A 14,522-nucleotide genomic window follows, 5' to 3' on the forward strand; every position below is an offset into this window, starting at 1 on the left:
GTGTCGAAAGCCTTGCTGAACTCGAGGTAGACAACATCCACTGCTCTCCCTTCATCTACCCAGCCAGTCATGTCATCGTAGAAAGCTATCAGATTGGTCAGGCATGATTTCCCCTTGGTGAATCCATGCTGACTACTCCTGATAACTTTCTTTTCCTCCACTTGCTTGATGATGACCTCCAGGATAAGGTGCTCCATCACCTTTCCCAGGATGGAGGTGAGGCTGACCGGCCTGTAGTTCCCTGGGTCCTCCTTCTTGCCCTTTTTGAAGATTGGAGTGACATTGGCCTTTCTCCAGTCCTCGGGCACCTCTCCTGTCCTCCAGGACCTCTCAAAGATGATGGAGAGTGGCTCAGCAATGACATCCGCCAGCTCCCTCAGCACTCGTGGGTGCATTCCATCGTGGCCCATGGATTTGTGGACGTCCAGATCACTTAAGCGATCCCTCACACAGTCCTCCTCGACCAAGGGAAAGTCGTCCTCTCTGTGGGCTTCTTCTCTTACGTCCGGGGCCTGGGATTCCTGAGGGCCAGTTTTAGCACTGAAGACTGAAGCAAAGAAGGCATTCAGTAGCTCTGCCTTCTCCGCATCCTCCTTCACCAGGACACCCACCTCATTCAGCAGCGGCCCCACATTGTCCCTAGCCTTCCTTTTGCTGCTGATGTAGTTGAAGAAGCCCTTCTTGTTGTTTTTGACATCCCTTGCCAGCTTCAATTCCAGGTGGGCTTTGGCCTTCCTCGTCGCATCCCTGCACGCTCTGACCACATTCCTATACTCTTCCCAAGTGGCCTGCGCCTCTTTCCACATTCCATGGACCTTTGTCTTCCACCTGATCTCCGCTAGAAGCTCCTTGTTTAACCATGCAGGTCTCCTGCCTCCTTTGCTCGATTTCTTTCTCAGGGGGATGCATCGATCCTGAGCATGGAGGAGGTGACGTTTAAACAGCGACCAGCACTCTTGGACCCCCCTGCCTTCGAGAGCCCTGGCCCACGGGATTCCTCCCAGTAGCTCCTTGAAGAGGCCAAAGTTAGCCCTCCTGAGGTCCAAGGTTTTGATCCTGCTTATCGCCCTGCTTCCTCCACACAGGATCCTGATCTCGACCATTTCATGGTCACTGCAGCCGAGTCTACCTCTGACCTTCACATCCTCCACCAGTCCCTCCTTGTTTGTTAATACAAGGTCCAGCAGAGCACCTCTCCTTGTTGGTTCCTCCACCACTTGCATCAGAAAGTTATCATCGATGCTCTGTAGGAACCTCCTGGATTGCGCCTGCCTAGCTGTATGGTCTTCCCAGCTGATGTCAGGGTGGTTGAAGTCCCCCATGAGAACCAGGGCCTGTGACTGGGAGGCTGCTTGCAGCTGCCTGTAGAAGGCCTCATCAACCTCCTCCTCCTGATCAGGTGGCCTGTAGTACACACCCACCATAATGTCACCCATATGAGCCTGTCCCTTAATTCTAACCCACAAGCTCTCAACTCGTTCCTCATTTGCCCCCAGGCCAAGCTCAATGCATTCCAGTTGCTCCTTCACATATAGAGCAACTCTACCACCTCTCCTTGTTGGCCTGTCTTTCCTAAAGAGTCTGTAGCCATCCATGACAGCATGCCAGTCATGCGAGTTGTCCCACCACGTTTCTGTGATGGCGACCAAGTCGTAGCCGTCCTGCTGTATAATGGCTTCCAGCTCCTCCTGTTTATTGGCCATGCTACGTGTGTTGGTGTAGATGCACTTGAGCTGGGCTGTCAATCTCACCCCTGACCCTGGCATGCCAAGCCTGGGCTCATCCCTAGTGAGCTGGGTGATGTCCCCTTCCCCCTTCGAACCTAGTTTAAAGCCCTCTCAATGAGCCCTGCCAGCTCGTGGCCAAGAATCCTTTTTCCCCTTTGAGATAGCTGAGTTCCACCTGTCGCCAGCAGGCCCGGTGCTGTGTACAACTTCCCGTGATCAAAGAAACCAACATTTGACCGATGGCACCAGTCCCTGAGCCATCTGTTAATCAGGTGAGTTTTCCTGCCCCTTTCAGTGCTCTTCCCTGCCACTGATGGGATTGAGGAAAACACCACCTGTGCCCCTGATCCCTCAACCAGTCGCCCCAGTGCCCTGAAGTCCCTTTTGATGGCCTTGGGACTTCTCTCTGCGATCTCATCACTGTCAACCTGCATTACCAAGAGGGGGAAACAATCAGAAGGCCGCACCAGACCAGGGAGTTTCTTCACAACATCCCTAACCCGGGCCCCAGGGAGGCAGCAGACTTCCCTGTGGGATGGGTCCGGTCGGCATATCGGGCCCTCTGTTCCCCTCAGAAGGGAATCACCTATGTCAATGACCCTCCTTTTTTTCTTAGTTGAGGCAGTTGTAATACGTGGGGCTGTCTGACTCATTCTAGGCAACCCCCTGGATGGAGCTTCACCTTCACCCACATCCTCTGTGGCCGGTCCCTCACATTCCAGAGCCCCATATCTGTTGCTTAATGGCAACTGGGCAGGTGAGGGAGGCCGGGAGGGGATTCGTTTGCCATCCTGAGCAGGGACCCGTTTCCATTCCCCCCCATCTCTTAGGTCCCCTCTTTCTGCTTGGTGGCAAGAGGGAAGGGGGTTCTCTGCTTTCTGTGGAGCCGCCTCCTGCTGCCTGTGCCTCAGGGAGGGCAGGGTGCTGCTCCACCAGTCGATCTCGCTCTCACACTCCCGGGTGCTCCTAAACCTCTCCACTTCCTCCTTCAGCTCTGCCACCAGGCTGAGCAGGTCATTCACCTGCTCGCACCGAACACAGCTGTTGTCTCTGCTGTCCGCCGGTACTAGCGCCAGGCTCAGGCACTCCCTGCAGCCAGAGACCTGGACACCCGCGTTCTTGCGTGGGGCCTCCGTCTGGGTCCCCACACTCCTTTTAGCAAGAGCTTTATCGCGGGTGGTAACCATGGCTAGAATATCTCCTGGATGGGCGATGCCCACTACTTGAGTAGCCAGGAGGGGTACTGCACCCTTGCCCAGCCGCCTTCCCCACTCGCCCTGCCTGCGCAAACTGCCGCGCAAACTGCTGCGCAGCCTCTGTTCGCCCGCGCTCCTGGTCACTCGCGCTCCCTGGGGGCTGCTCTTATCCGTGAGGGGGTTTGGCCGCTGTCACACTCGACTCCGCCCCCGCTGAGTCAGAGCTGCCGCTCGTTGGCACCTCCCGCTTTCCCGCTCGGGGAGGGGGTGGGGGGGTGCTGGGGTCTCCTCTCTGTCTCTCTCGGCGCTTTTTGCCGCCTCGCCGCTGCGGTTTTGCCACTGGAGAAAGGGTCCCTCGGCACGAGCCTCTGCTCCAGAGCCCTTCACCTTCAGTAGCTTTGTCGAAATGTCACCTCCTCCTCTGGCGATGCTCAAAAATCTTTGCCTTCTGGCCAGTCCATGATTACCTCCAGAATTCCTGGGTGACTGGGGTTTCCCATTCCGGCCCGCTGTGTGATCAGAGCGACCCACTTACTCCACGTAGCATCAGTGGCATGATGCGTAGAGGGGACCCTCTCTTTGAACATCCAGCCCAGGACCGGCAATCGTGGTGCTAGGAGGAGCTGTGCTTCAGTGCCGACCACTTCTGAAGCAGCTCGAACGCCTTCATATGCTGCCAGAATCTCTTTTTCAGTGGGAGTATAGCGGGCCTCGGATCCTTTGTATCCCCGGCTCCAAAACCCCAGGGGTCGACCTCAAGTCTCCCCTGGTGCTTTCTGCCAGAGACTCCAGGTTGGGCCATTCTCCCCGGCTGCGATGTAGAGCACGTTTTTAACATCTTGCCCTGACCGGACTGGGCCAAGGGCTACGGCATGAACTATCTCCCGTTTAATCTGTTCAAATGCCTGTCGTTGCTCAGGGCCCCATTCAAAATCATTCTTCTTCCAGGTCACATGGTACAGAGGACTTACAATCTGGCTGTAATTTGGGATGTGCATCCTCCAAAAACCCACAGCACCCAGGAAGGCCTGTGCTTCCTTTTTGCTGGTTGGTGGAGACATAGCTGCTATTTTGTTGATGACATCCATTGGGATTTGACAGCACCCATCCTGCCATTTTATCCCCAAAAACTGGATCTCTTGTGTAGGTCCCTTGACTTTACTTAGCTTAATGGCGAAACCGGCTTTCAGAAGGATCTGAACTATTTTCTCCCCTTTCTCGAAAACCTCCTCTGCTGTGTCGCCCCATATAATGATGTCGTCGATGTACTGCAGATGTTCTGGAGCTTCACCCTTTTCCAGTGCAGTCTGGATCAGTCCATGGCAAATGGTGGGACTGTGTTTCCACCCCTGGGGCAGTCGATTCCAGGTGTACTGGACGCCCCTCCAGGTGAAAGCAAACTGTGGCCTGCACTCTGCTGCCAAAGGGATGGAGAAGAATGCATTAGCGATGCCAGTTGTAGCGTACCACTTGGCTGCCTTTGACTCCAGTTGATATTGAAGTTCTAGCATGTCTGGCACGGCAGCACTCAGCGGTGGTGGTGTGACTTCATTCAGGCCACGGTAGTCTATTGTCAGTCTCCACTCTCCAGTAGATTTTCTCACTGGCCGTATGGGACTATTAAAGGGTGAGCGAGTTTTGCTGATCACTCCTTGACTCTCCAGCTGGCAGATCAGCTGATGGATGGGGATAAGGGAGTCTCGGTTGGTGTGACCTTGCTGCCGGTGCACCGTTGTGGTCGCGATTGGCACCTGTTGTTCTTCAACCCTCAGCAACCCCACAACAGAAGGGGCCAGTTACAATGGGGTGCTTCTGCCACTCCTTCCCAGTGAGGCTCACTTCAGCCTCCAATACAGTCAGCTCTTGAGATCCCCCTATCACTCCAGAAATAGAAATGTGTTCTGCCCCTTTATAGCTTGATGGCATCAGGGTACACTGTGCACTGGTGTCTGCTAGAGCATTATATTCTTGTGGATCTGACGTGCCAGGCCATGGAATCCACACCGTCCAATAAGCACGGTTGTCCGTTTCCTCCACCTGGCTGGAGGCAGGGCCCCTGTATTTCTGGCTATTGTACTTGTTATCGAGGAATGGATTTGTGTGGCATGCGTGGGTTACCCCATCCTTGGTAATCATGTCTTGCAAAAAACTGTCAGAAGTTCCTCCCCTAGGATCAGAAGTAAGATCAGCCCTTCTGCTTTGTCTGGGGAACTGCCCACTGTAAACTGGAGCAGCAATTTTCCTGGGAGAACTCATTTCTGATTGTTTTTCCTTGCAACTCATGTACCCATGCCTTTAGTGCCGAAGAAGGTTTTCCATCCCACCTCCTTGTGTCTTCTCCATGGTCACGCAGGTAAAACCACAGGGTGCCTTGTGGTGTGTACAGTCTCTCTTTAGCAGGGGCATGCTTTCTCCTAATAGCTGAGACACTAGTCTGTACAGGTGGGGAGTAGGACCTATCCAATTTTTCAAACAGGTTTTTGGATTTTTTGGACAGCCTTTCCACAGCCAAGATGCAGGTGCGTAGGGAAGAAGAGAGATTGTCTTTATATTGCCAGAGTTGGCTGTCCACTTTATTCATCGTTGGTGTGTCTTCTTTCCAGCCCATTGCTGCCAATGAGATGGCATACAATGATGGTGCACTCTTCTGCCACGTGGGCTGTGTGCATTGGACTTCATCTGGATCTGTGGGTGACTGCAGGTTCTCCAGGTCATAATAAATCAGTTCCCGCACAGCTAGCTCCCTCAGGTACTGGATATCTCTCTCCATGGTGGTCCACTTGCCCAGGTGGCGTGTAGTATCTTCCTTGAAGGGATACCTGTCCTTCACGGCTGACAGGAGTTGCCTCCAGAGGCTGAGGACTTGTGTTCCTCTTCCAATTGCCTTGTCAGTACCCCCTTCCCTAGACAGGGATCTCAGCTGCTTGGCTTCCCTGCCCTCTAATTCCAAGCTACTGGCCCTGTTATCCCAGCATCAGAGCAGCCAGGTGGCAATGCTCTCACCTGGATGATGGCTGAAATCTTTTAGTATATGTGGCAGCTCACCCAGAGATAAGGATTGGGTGGTTATGTGTGGTTCTTCCTCCTGTTCTCCTGACGACCCTGGGTCATCTTCACTCTTGCGTTCTGATTTCTTTTTGTATTTCTTCTTCTGTATAGGGGTGACACATACCGGCACGGGTTGGTTCTCTGGTTCAGCTGCAATGCATGTCACAGGGGTCTGAGTAGCCGCAGTGATTCCTGTCACAGAGGCTTGAGTAGCTCTAGCAACTCTCATGGGGGCTGGAGTAGCCACAGGACCCTTTGCCAGGGTTTGAATATCTACAGTGATTCCTTTCACAGAGGTTTGAGTAGCTGCAGTGACTCTCACGTTGTGGTCAGATCTAGAGACCGTCTGAGAGTCCTGAATAGTGTTGGACAGGGCAGCTCGGTGCGCATGGGCCAGGGCCCAGCACACTGCAATAATTTGTGTCTCCCTGGAATTGCCAGGGCAACAGCATACTTCTTCCAAATATTCTACTAGTTTTTCAGGATTCTGCACTTGTTCAGGGGGTGAAGTTCTAAAATGCTGGAGGTGCCCATCGTCCTAGGCATCTGCCCATGCTACTTCAAACACCCTGCCACTCATAACTATCCAGCCTCGGGGCAGATCTCCAGATGATATTCTTAATGTGCTTGCTAACCTTAGACAAAACCGAAACACTATTCACAGGAAATACCAGTAGAAGTATTTTAACTACTCAAGGATGTTCAAGATACTGACAAGTTATTCTAATGGGGGAGGAAACATCACAGAAGAGGGCAGTGAAGGTGCCATTCTGTACTTCCTCCATAAAAAAAAAAAACTCAGAAGAAAAATTATCACTGCTGATTATCTCCACGAGGTGGTACCCAAATAATGGTGATAGCTTCAGTACAAAACGCAAATACCAGATTACAGCCAAGGTCAGTCCCCGAATAACAGATCTCCCAAACAAAACATTATTAGTCATAGCTGAGTAGAGCAACTTGCAAAAGCCAGAACGCATCTTTGACATGTGAAGCAAGAACAAGAGCCTGATGAATCAATATCATGACCCACAACTGTTAATAGATATAAATCCCTTAATATGATCTGGTCAGAGAAGGAAGGAATAGGAAGGGAAGGCAAAGCGGGTGTCATTGCTCTCTGCAACTCTCTGGTGGGGGTTTAGAGTGATGTCAGATCTGGGATCTTCTAGGAGGGGACCAGGGAGAGGATGAGAGGCAGCAGCACAAGCTACATCATGGGGAAATTCCCATTGCCAGAGTCTGGGAGGGGAAATCTGCATCCACAGAGACCTTCAGCCCTCCATGGGGCTGGCCTCAGGGCAATGTGCTCTGACATCTAGGCTGGCCTCAGGGCAATGTGCTCCTACGTGTAATCGATGACCTTGCTGGACTTGTCAAATGCAAGATGAAAGACAAACGGACTGAGGTGTCTCTCGACTGAGGTGTCAAGAGCCAAAGAGATAACAAAGGAAGTAATTAACTGGTGCTTATCAGAAAACAGTAAGAGGGGATAGCCCATCACTGTAAACCAAGTGATCTGTGGGGCGCTGCAGAGGCTTGCGGAGGCTTCCCAGCCAGAGATTGCTTCAGAGATTGCTTTGGATAAAGCACAGATGGCCCCCGGATGCACATACCAAGATGCCTGCTCTGAAAGCATGTCACACTGCTGAGTCCCACTTCTGACGACACAACATTCCATGCCAAGAGCCAATCGATACACAATAATTGACTTAGTCCCACCTCGCAAAAAGATTTACAAACATATAAAAATTGGCACTTGAAAACTCTCTTTGGGAGGAGGAGCCAAGCGAGAACTTCACCTGATGAACGGGTCGACGGGCCTGAACCTCTCTTCCCCCCCCAAGAAGGGACGCCTTTTTGGTAAGAGTCGCGCCTCTGACTTTGTCAGAAGTATCCCCGGGAACACATTGTTAACTAAAGTGCTAAACTATTACTTTGAGCTCAACTTTTGTAGACAGTGCATTTATCAACGGCAATCCCAAATCTGTGATACCTGTCACTTGAATAAATTACCTATTGTTTCAACTTTGCGAAACTGTTTCAGTGAAAGTCCTTGGAAGGGCTCTGGCAGCCAAGTTGAATCTGAGAAGTGGCTACACACTTAACCCCTTAGACATAAACCGTTGACCAAGTCTGGGACTAGGAGTTGATCCAGCCGCACCTAGACTCTCCTCTGAGAGAGAGTTTAGAAAGCAAGGGGATCTTCTCTGAACCTTGTGACTCAACAAGAGGGCTCTCCTTTTGCTGCTTATCAGACTCCCCTTACCCCCCTTTAACGCGACACTACGTCCAGGCTGGCCCTGCTCTCCTCCAGCTCTCCCCTGGCCTGAACATTTGGGTCTGTCCTTGCTTTGCCAGTGCCCTGACCTCAGGCTGCACTGCCCTGGTCCTGCTGCGTGCCTGGGGAGACCGTGAGCACTTTTGTGGTGTAAGAGGGAATGGACTAGAGGTGCTTGGACCAATGAGAGTGTGCTGGTCCCATCAGCCGGGCGTCGCTGATCCCATCTGCTATAGCTCAGAGCAAACTTGGGGACCTTATAAATGCTTGTAAATATCTCAAGGGTGGGTGTCAGGAGGATGGGGCCAAGCTCTTTTCAGTGGTGCCCAGCGACAGGACAAGGGGCAATGGGCACAAACTGAAGCATAGGAAGTTCCATCTGAACATGAGGAAGAACTTCTTCCCTCTGAGGGTGACGGAGTCCTGGAACAGGCTGCCCAGGGAGGTTGTGGAGTCTCCTTCTCTGGAGATATTCAAGACCCGCCTGGACAAGGTCCTGTGCAGCCTGCTGTAGGTGACCCTGCTTTGGCAGGAGGGTTGGACTAGATGACCCACAGAGGTCCCTTCCAACCCCTACAATTCTGCGAAACTTCTGCTTCTGCAGACACTGGTTGCACTTCTCCTTTGCATCCCGAGAGATGGCGCAATCATTGGGGAGCAGGACCATCCCTGAAAGGCATCCCAAAGGCAGGGTGGGAACTAGCAGAGCAGGAGACAGCAGGGCTTAGGACTTGCCCAGTGCTTGCACACATGGCCCAGAGAGTGGTTTATGCTGACCTGAGGTTTGCCAAGGTGATGGGGGGCCAGAGCATGGCCAGCCAGGAGCTGGAGGCAGGTGAGAGTTTGCGGGAATGCCCCTGATGCCCCTGACATGCCAAGCCCCATGGACTCATCCACTCTCACCTGCCTTCTTCCAACAGCCCTTGGCATGGACAAAGCAGAGAGCCCCTACGAGAACATGTAGCTGGTGCCAGTGGGGCAGGATAGGGGCAGGGCCCAGCCCAGCCCAGGTGAGTGCCTGGCTGGAGCCCAGGGGACCTGACGTGGGTAGTGGGTGGTGATTCAGGGAGCTCCCGCTCCTGTCCTTGAAGAGAGGAAGCACCCACACTGTGCCACCACATTGCCATTCTGCTACCTGCAGGCAGTTTCCTGGTTTCCAGTTGGAGGTGGCAGCAGGTGGTGCCTGTGGTTGATTGTGTCTTGCAGGGCCCTGGTCCCGGTGGTGGAGCACCCCTGTGGGGCTGCTGGCAACTTGCCTACTGCTGCTGGTGGCCACTGCAGCCCCTGGGGTCTTCCTGTGAGTTGGAAGGGTGGGCGCTGTTGAGGCTGGAGGGTGCTGGGCAGCACAGGGAGAGGGAGGCAGTTGGGCTGGAGTGGGTGCCGCGAGTGAATAAGTGGGTGAATAGAGGGATGCCCACACATGTTGCTTGGGGCTGGATCCCTCTGCCCCATCTGTCTGCCCCATGCTGTCCTGTATACTGTTATGGGTTTGTGTGGCAAGGTTCTGGTAGCAGGGGGGCTATAGAGGTGGATTCTATGAGAAGCTGAGAGAAGCTTCCCCCATGTCTGATAAAGCCAGTGCCAGCCAACACTAAGACAGACCCATTGCTGGCCAAGGCCAAGCCAATCAGCAATGGTGGCAGCGCCTCTGTGATAACATATTTAAGAAGGAGAAGAAAAAACTCTGCAGTGAGAGGGCAGTGAAGAGAGAGGAGTGAGCTGATGTGAGAGAAACAACTCTGCAGACACCAAGGTCAGTGAAAGGGGGGAGGAGGTGCTCAAGATACCGGAGTAGAGAGTTTTCCCTTGTAGCTCGTGATGAAGATCATGGTGAGGCAGGTTGTCCCCCTGCAGCCCATGGAGGTCCACAGTGGAGCAGATCACCTGTAGCCCATGGAAGGGACCCCACACTGGAGCAGGTGGATACCTGAAGGAAGCTGTGACCCGGTGGGGAGCCTGAGCTGGAGCAGGCTCCTGGCAGGACCTGTGGACCTGTGGAGAGAGGAGCCCACACCAGAGCAGGTTTGCTGGCAGGACTTGTGACCCCGTGGGGGACCCACGCTGGAGCAGCCTGTTCCTGAAGGACTGCACCCCGTGGGAAGGACCCACGCTGGGGCAGTTTGTGAAGAGCTGCAGCCCATGGGAAGGACTCACGTTGGAGAAGTTTGTGGAGAACTGTCTCCCATGAGAGGGACCTCACACTGGAGACGGGGAAGAGTGTGAGGAGTCTTCCCCCTGAGGGACAAGGAGCGGCAGAGACAATGTGTGATGAACTGACCGCAACCCCCATTCCCCATCCCCCTGTGCCACTCGGGGGGAGGAGGGAGAGAAACAGGAGTAAAGTTGAGCCCGGGAAGAAGGGAGGGGTGGGGGGAAGGTGTTTTAAGATCTGGTTTTATTTCTCATTATCCTCCTCTGATTTGATTCGTGATGAATTAAACTCCTTTTTCTCCCCAAGTTCAGTCTGTTTCGTCCGTGACAGTAATTGGTGAGGGATCTCTCCCTGTCCTTGTCTTGACCCTCCAGCCTTTCATCATATTTCCTCTTCCCTGTCCAGCTGAGGAGGGGGAGTGACAGAGCGGTTTTGGTGGGCACCTGGCATTTATCCAGACCAAACCAAAACAATCCCTTGCATGTTATGGGTGCCTCCCATCACCCATCTTTCCTACCTTGTTGTCCCTTTCTGCTCCTTTCCCTTCCTTTTCAGGCCTTGCCCAACCTTGTATTGCTGCACTCTCCCTGTCCCTGCCCTGCTCTGTCTTCTCCTACACCCTGTCCTGCCTTGCCCTGCTCTCCCCTGCCAGGTTCTGCCCAGCTCCTGACCATACACTTCCCTGCTGTGTCTTTCCCATCCAGCATGGACACCTCCCTGCCTTGTCCTACCCTGCCTGACCCAGCCATGCCCACACTACCTCTGAGCAGGGTCAATCTCGTGTCCCCCTGCCTGGGTTGTCCCATCCCCATGTCCCAGCTCACTCAGCCTGTCCTCAGACTGACAGGTCACCCACAGCCTGCAGGATGCCTCCCGTGAGCATGTCGCCGAGTGGGGCCGCCTCACGCAGGAGGTGAGCATGCGGGAACAGAGCCTGGAGCATATACGGCTGGAGCTGGCGTGGGCCAGAGTGGAGCTACAGTGAGCATGGCGGGAGGGCAAAAGCAGCCATCTGGAGCTGGGGAGCCTGAATGCAGAGCTGGAGCATGTCATGGGTGTCCTGGGGAAGACAGAGAAGGAAATGCAGGAGGTGCAGGGGAAGCTCAACAACAATGAGAACGCTGTGGCCATTGTGTGCTCCTGCATGGCTACAGGTAGGGTGATGCTGGACTAGGGATGGGGTGCCCCAGGGGACCCCAGCACCCCTCAGCAGATGCAGTGCCAAGACACGGGCACTGGCTTTTTGGCCACATGGTGGGGACAGGGTGGTCCAAAGGTTGAAGCTATGCCTGGAGCAGAGGTTGAGCCTGCGATGTCTGCTGGGGAGATGTGGGGGCTGTTCCCAGTCCAGGCTGGGCCCCCCCTGGGCATCTGTGGCTGAGCAAGCACATGAGTTGTGCCCCTGCCCCCAGACTGCTGCCCCTCAGGCTGGCTGCTGTACAGGGTCAAGTGCCTCTTCATCTCATCAGAGAAGAAGACATAGGAGGACAGCAGAGATGAGCGCGGGAAGAAATACTCTCAGCTCCTGGTCACCAAATCCTGGAGTCACTGGACCGTGTCGGTAGGGTGCCAGAGGAGCCAAGGGCAGGAGCTAGTGCATCCAGCCCTGGGCTCCCCCGGTGGGGCAGCACCACTCTGGGGGCCCCTGCCCTGCCAAAACATTGGAGGGTGGAAGGTTGATCACTGGAGCACATGGTTGGTGGTGGATGTGGGGTGGAGAGGGTCTGGCACCACTGGATGCTGCCCAGGCTGGAGTGGGGCACCAGGGCAGCTCAGCTGTCTTGCCCCATGGAGCTCTGGCACCAGGGGCTCCTTGGAGAGACGGTCACCCTCTGCAGACACTGCAGTCCATAGATGCTGTGGAAAAGCCATGAAAACATCCTTTTTCCCCTTCCCCAGACCTTTCTGAAGAATGCAGACATCCTGTACTGGATTGGACTGCAGAAGAGCAGCCTCTCCTGGTACGACTATGGCTGGCTGGAGGAAGGGGACCCGGACAGCAAGGGGGTCTCAGACACCTGGTTCTGGGTGGATGGTTCTCTTTACGAAAGGTACCCAGTGACACAGTGTAACCGGTTCGCAGGATTCCTATGCACAAATCCACCCAACATGCGATATTTAAAAAGCACAACAGTATTTATTGCTCTGTTATAGCCTTGCAATAGTTACCAGCATATTGTTCCCCTTTTATGTGAGTCTTACCAACTCGACTACGTCCGAGACACCACTGAGCAGGAGGGTGACCATTAGTGGAGTCATCGTGGAGAAGGGAAGTAGGTGTGGCACCTTCAGGGCATCCCCTGCGATTTGTAAAGTGTGCTCTGTGTCCTCTCTCTCTCTCCGCTTTGAGCCGCCTCTTTTTATCCCCTCAGCAGATTTGATGGAAAAGTACCAACTAGACGTTGCTGCGTGCATGGCCAGTGCGCACAGCAAGTCCTGTCAAGTATGTGTTCTGTTGGCTAACAGCGGTTTCCGGAGTGCAACAACATGTTGCTCAATAACAGCCTCCCTAGTTCCCTTTTTCAAGGTCTGCAGTGACATATTGCTCAATAACAGACCCCCTAGTTCCCTTCTTCAAAGGTCGTGTTCGCCCAGCTGCGTTCAGCTTGTAATTTTCCATAGCGGCCCTACACAGACCATCATCTAAAATCACTCACACACAGAGCCTCTTGCTGAAACCCCCTATCCTTCAGCACAGTTTTAGGAAGCGTTTTAAATCCCAATGGTACCCAGTCCCAGGCATAAGCACTGGGCAACAAAGAGTATCAAAGCAGCTGAGGCAGAGAGAAGGCAGGTGCAGCAATGTGATGAGACGCTCGAAGGCCATGCAAAGGGACAGTCAAGCCCTGGGGGGTGGCACATGCAGGGCTTGTGCGAGCAGGAGTCAGTGAGAGGGGACAAAAGAAACTGCAAGTTTTATTTGGGGTCTAGACAAAGTGTTTGAGCACCACCTCTATTACCCATGTGCCTCCCCGGTCCCTCCTCAAGAGGAAATAAAGCCTCCCCACCTGCAGAGAGTCCTAGGCTCCTCCCTGCCATGTGCACCCCCTCCCCGGTTTGCCACCTCTTCCTCTTGCGGTGTCTGAGAGGAGTGAGGAGGAACAGACCTGTCTGGCCCGGGAGCTGGGTACCCAGCCCTTGCTTGCTGCCTGCCCCTCCATCCTCAACCCCACAGCCCAGGGCAGTGCTGCAGCTGTCAGAAGGGCAGCTCCTCCAGCTGTCCATGCACCCTCAGGGAGGACCGGGCTCTCCCCACCACTGGGCACTGCAGGGATGAAATATCCCCCCAGCTGTGAGGCTGAGATTCAAGCAGGGGGGAGGCTAACGGGAGTCACAAGGAATGCAAACCTCAGGCAGAGGGGTTTCTCAGACTGCCCAAGGGAGGGCAAGGATGCACCAGCTGAGGTTTCAGCCTGTGAAATCAGTAGGGGAGGATTGGGGGATCCACCCTTTGACTGCAGCATTCAACCCCTCCACAGTGAGCGTGCAAGAGGGAAGCAGTAGGTAGGGGATGGTGAATAGGGCGGATGTAGATAAAAGTTATCACTTTAGGTGTCAGAATCATTGCACAGCAGATTAACTAAAACCAAAGCAAGTCTTGGTTCTTTGTAAATAATTGGGAAGGTTGTAAGATAAGAGACTCCTGAATAATCCCACTTAGACAGCTCGGCCTTGGGAGAGCAGATGTGCAGGACCACGAATATAAGGAGGCTACAAAGTGACCATAAGACTGTAACAAAGCAACCTTGAAGGACGTGGTAGACGTGATCTTAGAACTGAGTTTGCACAGAAGCAAAGGTCAACCAGTGGACACTGTGATGAAGAGTATGAACCTTCATCTGAAGACCCCCGATGACCACCCGGGGATGCTAACAGACATGCGCGAAGGACATTAACATATGCTAATGAGTTCTCGGAAGAACCATGAATATGACAAGCATTTTTTGGGAATGTAATGAATATATATGTTAACATGGCATAAATATCTAGTAGTTGTGTCTTTTCAGCACGCGCATTTGGGTAGCACTATCCCCTGTGCATCCAGCACTGCAATAAAGAATGCCTGCTTTCTAAAACTCCAAACTTCAGTTTTAGAGAGTGAATTATTTTGCTCCTTT

Source organism: Opisthocomus hoazin, chromosome W (genome assembly GCF_030867145.1).
Source record: "Opisthocomus hoazin isolate bOpiHoa1 chromosome W, bOpiHoa1.hap1, whole genome shotgun sequence".
Classification (NCBI taxonomy): Eukaryota; Metazoa; Chordata; class Aves; order Opisthocomiformes; family Opisthocomidae; genus Opisthocomus; species Opisthocomus hoazin.